This window comes from Vanacampus margaritifer, chromosome 6 (genome assembly GCF_051991255.1).
Source record: "Vanacampus margaritifer isolate UIUO_Vmar chromosome 6, RoL_Vmar_1.0, whole genome shotgun sequence".
NCBI lineage: Eukaryota > Metazoa > Chordata > Actinopteri > Syngnathiformes > Syngnathidae > Vanacampus > Vanacampus margaritifer.
The window spans coordinates 25185075-25192650 of NC_135437.1; positions in this window are offsets into that span (position 1 = coordinate 25185075).

The following is a 7576-nucleotide window of genomic DNA, read 5'->3' on the forward strand; positions in this document are numbered from 1 at the left end:
TGCCACTAAATCCTACACTTTGTCTCTTAATTTTTTTTTTTTTTAAAAATGACAATAATGAATTGGATTTTTTTGTGAAGACTCGACGCTAAGTGAGACACAATCATGAAGTGGAACGAAATGTATGTGATATTTTAAACTTTTTTTTTTTTTTTTTACAAATACAAATAGGACGAAAATATCACTTTGCATGCTCTATTGGGTTACGGTTCTATCATTTACAATAGTGCAAAAGAAGAGTGTTCTAAAAATGATCATGAATATATGGTGAATAACTCAAATTATGCGGTCATGAACGCAATCCCATGTCATCTTTCCTGAAGTAGGTTAAAAGACTGAAGGTGTTAAGTGTACATTCTATGTGCCCTTAGACATACATTAATCAGAATTACAACTGAGCAAGTTGTAGGTTTAACGATAAATAGATTTTTTTTTATTATTATTATTATTATCTTTAATCTGATCTCTATTCATAATATGAATTTACACAAGAGCAAAAATATTTGCTGCCAGTGCTCTACATTAAGCTGGTATGACTGTGACAGAGTGTACATTTGAATAGCTGCCAGCAAGGTACATTATTATTCCGGCTCGCCTCTTTTTATCTGCATGTGAGGGTGTGAATATAAATTCACAAATCCTGTGGCATATAAAACCACAAACATGCTCACACGAGAACAGATTGTGAAGCAAACACTGTGAGTGTCTTAATATAGTTTTCAATGCGCTATTTGTGAAAGCAGATTCCCAACTTGTGCCCCCAAAAGCACATACTGTGTCTCTGTCTCTCTCAGTATATTTGCTGTTCGCTTTGTCGCCACAGAAACCACCATTACCCGAGCATCCCCATGCTGTCCGACACTTAAAGTGGCTTCCCCTTGCTCTTGCTCACCATTAAGCCGCTTCTCGCATCTCTCTCCCTAGTCAACACTTACTGTGCATGTGTGAAGCCTAGACGGTAAACATCGGTGACAAACACTGGCACTCAGCTGCTACTGGTTAAAAATGGCTTGGTATCGGACACACAAAAAAATACCTCAGTGTATTCAGTATTTGGAGCACAGTGTGATGCCTCAGTCAAGACTTTGACAAGGCCCTTAGAGTTAAAGGTTCCCCTCCACCTCTTATTGATTTAGTTCACAAAAATGCATTCTATTCTTTCTCTGTATTGACACAAAATGACAGCATATGCGTCACGGATGTGTTGAATAGCGAGGGGTGTTGTGTGGCTATCAGACATTCTTTATAACAGCAGGAACCCAAAAAAAAAAAAAAAGGAGCATTCATTGAAACACTGGTTCTCAGCCCCGGTCCTCGAGTACCCCTATCCAGCTTGTTATTTATGTCTCCCCAGACAACACAGCTGAGGATCGTTATCAGGCTTCATGCAGAGCTTGCTGATTAGCTGATCGTTTGAAACACCTGTGTTGTTTGTGGGAGACATGCAAAACAGGTTGGATAGGGCTACTCGAGGACCACGGTTGAGAACCACGGCATTAGAATATTCGTTTGATTTCAAAGGAAAGCCTGCAGCTGGTAAGTCACACACTACAACAGGGATGATCATCTTCTTTGCATCTTTTTCTTCTTCAGGGTCACCATTTAGGATGAGCTTCTTCAAATATTCCTGCTAAGGGCACCGACTGCTTTCGCCCGCCGTTTGTTTTAGGCTCTTTTCCATTTAAGTGTTGGTATTGCTTTTACGGACGGATGCCCTTTCTGAGTCAGACGCTCCCAATTTATCCGGGCTTGGGACTGGCACTGCGATGGGCTGGCTTGGCCCCTCAGAGGGTACAGACAGGGGAGATAAGAAGAGTGCATTACTGCGTTTTTAAGAATGAGGTAATCCCAAGCCATCTGAGCCCCAGCAACAAAAATGAATGCTTCCAGACTGCTTAGGGTTCAGCATTTTATTTATCTTAAATAACAAAACCGCAAGGATGAGCCTGTACAGTTTGCTCTATATTATTTATTTGGTTGTTACTAACATAACTATGAGATTCATTTTTCAAAAATCATTTCCAGTTTAATACATTTTGGAGAAACTTTATTTGGACGTACACCATTATTGTTACACAACATATCCCACAATCCCGTGCGGTTTTGAGAGCCGTGTTTACCGAGAGGTACGCGTCCACGCATAGTCAGGGAAAATATAACGTTATCGAATTTAGTACGATGCAGAAATATTCCAACTCACTCGACAAGGAGGCTTTTTTACGATACAAGGAGAAAATCACTGTGATCGGGGTCAAGATCCGTATCAGATCGACAGTTTGAGCGTCGTCAAGTATACGACGGGAGTAATGACCACGATGCCTTCCCAGCAATTTCTTTTTCTTTTTTTTCTTTTTTTTTTTCCAGGAGAGCTCAGTATTGTTCATTCGATTTGACATCATCATTGCTCTCCTTTTTTTAAAAAAAACAAATAAATTAAAAAAATTTAATAAATGTTTTTATTTTTTATTTTTATTTTATTTATTTATTTTTTTTTAATTTATATATATATATACATATATATATATATATATATATATACATATACACACATATATATATATATTTTATTTATTTTATATTTTATATATATATTTTTTTGTATGTGGGTGAGTACGTGTATGTGCGTGTGTGTGTGTGTGTGTGTGCGTGCGTGCGTGCGTGCGTGCGTGCGAGCGTGTGTGTATTCATCAGTTCACCTAAAGCCCATTAAAAAAAATCCCATACTAATAATATAATATAATAATAAATTGCCAAATGCAGAAACATCAATGTAAGTTATCACGATGTAGTGGCTCTCGCTAACAGACAGAATTAAGTAACCAGAATTAGGTTAAAAAATTCTATATACGTAGACCATGTTTCTATAAATTTTGATATTTGGTTTTTATTTGAGGCAGATATTTTTTCCATTAAAATGTGATTTATGAGGAGGTTAGACCATTGGTGGATATTCAGAGTTTGTTTATTTTTCCAGTTAACAAGAATTGTTTTTTTAGCGATAGTAAGGGCTACAAGTGTAGATTGAAATTGTTTATGTGGTAAGTCAGTCTTCCCAGCAATTTCAAACCCGGTCTTGGTAAATTATCTGTTTTTTCAACACAGCCCATTTTACACTTTGAAGGATTTTCAGAACTACAAGATTCTAGAAAACTATGACCGGTTTGTTTGTGGATGGGTGTGACGTTTGTGTTTACCGGCATAAACCAAGTGGACACTTATCAAGGGAAGAGTAATGCATTCCCAAAAGATGTCTGATCCAAATTTGACACCCTGGATTATTACAGATAATGAAGGCGAATGTGATCCCATTGTGACTGCAAGACAGGACTGGGAGAATGCTGTTCCCGTGTAGCTTCTATTTTGTTTGATGTGGAGGTCACATCAACTCAGAAACCCGCATATTGGACGTTACCTGCCTCAGAGACAAGGGTTTCCTTTGTTCCTCTACATAGCATTGACTTTACATCTACAAAGACACTCAAGAAACAACTGGATAACCAGATGATTCGTTTGAGTGGTTTCACTTGTCATGTGCGAACCTGAAAGCTGAACCTGAGGCAGACTGGTTTTGTCCTGACTGCTTGCAGAGGAACTTCTGAGGAAATACAAAACAAAACAAAATCTGAATATCAGTCATGTCTTGTCCCCCAAGTGACTGATTAGTTTTTGTCGACATTTGTTGTTTTTGACTTAAAAAAAGAAAACACACACACACAAAACGTGTCTGCGGTTTTTCTCTATTATTTATTGGGAAACCCAAGCTGCACTGATGAGCCTTGGGAAGGCGAAACATGTTTGTCTTCCATTAAAAAACACATTATGCATGGTAATTGGTCCGACTGCTGAAATAATCTGAGTCAATATTTCCCTTATTTGTCCTCTCATGTCATCATCAAAACAAAATACATTAATGTGCACAAAATATGGTTTTCTTGTCAATATTGAATCCATTAACCTTTTTCAAAGAGAAGTCAACCAAATAATTTTTTTTTGCATTCTTTACATGTTTTCAAATTCCAGCAGGTTAAGAATCAATTCACATTCCCTCACTAATTAGATGACAACACAAGAATGATCATTTTTTTTAAATACAATTTTACTGACAAATTATTATACTGGCACATAAAGTAACATATTGACTTCCTAATTTGCTCCCAATTATCAATATGAGGTTCTCAGATTACGTAAATGGCTTCATTCTACAGCACAGCACTGATCACTCGATCCACTTTCCAATAACACACACATTCATTTTAATGGAAGTCCTGTCTTTATCATCTTTCTGAAACGATCCGAACAAACACGTAGAGGTTCATACGGCCGCGCTTTTGATCTGTTGATCGCAACAATCCATGCTCCCCTTCGTCGTTCGCTTTTCTGTTCTGCTGCTTTCCCCTGTCCACAAATTACCTTAGGAATTCCCCCCAACAACCAAATAAATAAAAAGGAGCAGAAAGGGAGCAAAGAGATTCTTATAACCACTTAATTCATTGCTTATATCATGTTTGTAATTAATGATAATCAATAGTGGATTCATCAACATGAAATTTAAAAAGTTTGCAATTTTCAAAAAAAAAAAAAAGACATGATTCAAATGAACAAAAGGAATAACCCATTACCACCGCACCCCAGAAAAAAACAACCAGATGGTGCTAGAGAGGCCTGGTTTGGTTCACAAATCTTTTTCATCATGTAACACTGAAAAGCCATGCGGACACTTAAGTGGTGTTTTTTGGATTACAATTTCCCCTTTTAAAAGTTTTAAATAGCCTAAACCAGAGGTGGCCAAGTCCGGTCCTTGAGAGTCCCTGTCCAGCCGTGTGTTCCATGTTTCCCTTGTCCAACACACCTGAATCAAAAATGATCAGCTCATCAGCAAGCTTTGCGGGAGCCTGATAACGATCCTGATCATGAATCAGGTGTGTTGGTGGACAGAAACATGGAAAATAGGCTAAATAGGGGCTCTCGAGGACTGCACTTGGACACCCCGGCCTAAACTGTAAATCATTTTGCTTAACTGTGATGCAGAACTATATATGTGTATACAGTATATATTATCAATGTTCCATAATACAGCCCCTTGAATGTCCTATTGTCTTCCATGCTGGCTATTAATAATTGACGCTCAGCAGCATTAGATAGTGATTATAGTTACTATATATTTTTGACTTTGGTGATATGTTTAGTTGTGCATCAGCTTCACATTTCTCTCATACTTCTCTTGAAATGACATCAGAGGGATTATTAGTAATTATATTCTTTACTTTGGTGCTGGTAGTGAGCGTATAAAACATCATTTTCAGACTTTCAGACTGCTTGGCTTTTACACTGGCGCAAGCAATGTAACATTTTTAATGATTTCTCCCTCTGGTTACTGTATCCATCATAATATGGCGGCTGCAGAAGGTGGTATCAGGTGGTCTGATGTGACGGAAAGTGTAAGTGGCTTTCAGATTGCAGCATAGCCTGTCAGACAACGGGGTGGGGGTGGGGGGATGAGGGGTTGGCTATGGGCGGGGGGGGAATCAAACTATGTTTGGTTGCCGAATGGCCTTTCCAAACTCTCTGGCCTTCACTGTAACTCAATGTGTGTGGGTGTGTGTGTGTGTGTGTGTGCGTGTATTAAAGCGAGTGCGCTAAAGGATGGGTGTAAATCTCCGGATGGGTGTTCGGGGACTGTTTGGGAAGGCGGCTCACAGCAGCTTAGATTGATGAAGTGATGGTGATGGATGGAAGCAATAAAGGTGTGGATGTCCTGTCTGTTGCCAGCAATGAGCTCGCTATGAATCACTCGTCTGGGGATGCCCAACATGACCGTCTTCGATAAGCCACCGTTGCGTCCACCATTTCTTTTCACCATCAGTATGAAGAAATTGCTTCGTGAAGGAACAATATGGACGCTCATTGTTTTTTTTTGTTTGTTTGTTTTTTTCCTTTTTTTTTTTTTTTTTTTTTTTTTTTAAATATATATACATATATATATACACATACACACATATATATATATATATATATATATATATTTGTATGTGGGTGAGTATGTGTATGTGCGTGTGTGTGTGTGTGTGCGTGCGTGCGTGCAAGCGTGTGTGTATTTATCAGTTCACCTAAAGCCCATTAAAAAAAAATCCCATACTAATAATATAATATAATAATAAATTGCCAAATGCAGAATCATCAATGTAAGTTATCACGATGTAGTGGCTCTCGCTAACAGACAGAATTACTGTAAGTAACCGGAATTAGGTTAAAAAATTCTATATACGTAGACCATGTTTCTATAAATTTTGATATTTGTTTTTTATTTGAGGCAGATATTTTTTCCATTAAAATGTGATTTATGAGGAGGTTAGACCATTGGTCGATATTCAGAGTTTGTTTATTTTTCCAATTAACAAGAATTGTTTTTTTAGCGATAGTAAGGGCTACAAGTGTAGATTGAAATTGTTTATGTGGTAAGTCAGTTGTTGTTAGGTCACCTAGCAAACACAAGTTTGGAGATAAAGGTATCCTACAGTCCAAAATAGCGGAAAGTTTTTCTAAGACTTTAGTCCAGAAATACATAACCGGAGTACATAACCATAAAGCATGAACATAAGTGTCTGTAGTGTTTTGTAAGCATTGGAGACAAATGTCGGAGTCTGAGAGTCCCATTTTCTTCATCATATATTGAGTAATGTATGTTCTATGAATAATTTTATATTGGATAAATGGACGCTCATTGGGCAACGACATCAGCGTCATTTAATGGGATCAAATGCAAAAGCTGTTTTAGCAATTTTGCTTTTAGAATTGTATTCCTGCTCACGTGTAATTGACAATGTTAGCAAGCTAGTCAGGGTGAAACTGTCCCCATCACAAAACATTTCATACATGCGCAGGCATTTTTTTTGGGTAATATATCACTTAAATGACAAAGGCATGAGGCAAAGACGAATTGCACAAGTACATAATGACGTCTTGCACGACATGGGTTGTGACTTTGAAGGTATATTTGTCACAAAAATTGAGTTTGGACTACCGGTAACCAGCGATCATTTCGTAGATGAAAATTTTTCGTCAAATTTTTTGTCACGAAAATTATTTTCAGACGAAAGTTAAACGAAAATAGAAGCCAATCATTGAGACAACAACAATAACTAAAATTGACTGACAATTTCGTCAATGATTAAACGAAAATGAATACAACACACTAATCAGAAGGAAGGAAACACGGGTGGGAGAAAAGAACCACTCATTCATTGTGCAGCTGTAAAATTAATTTCAAGCAATTATGCACTTTTTTTATTAAGGTGAAAACTAAGTTATATTATTGTCAGTTCAGTTTCATTGAAACAATTCATAAAGACACCATTTAAAAATGTAATAATAAAGCTTTTTCTACATCAAACATACTCATGCCCGGATGAGTACGAAGAGTTTATTAGAGTTTAATATTGCCATTCTAGTTCCATTTCATTTGATAGTACAGATGTACTCATGTTTGTGGAAAAGCATGCTGTTAATGTTTGAATGTACACTTTGCCATGTAACAAATTGCTTCACGCCTCTTAAAACACTTGATGCGTTTAAAGCA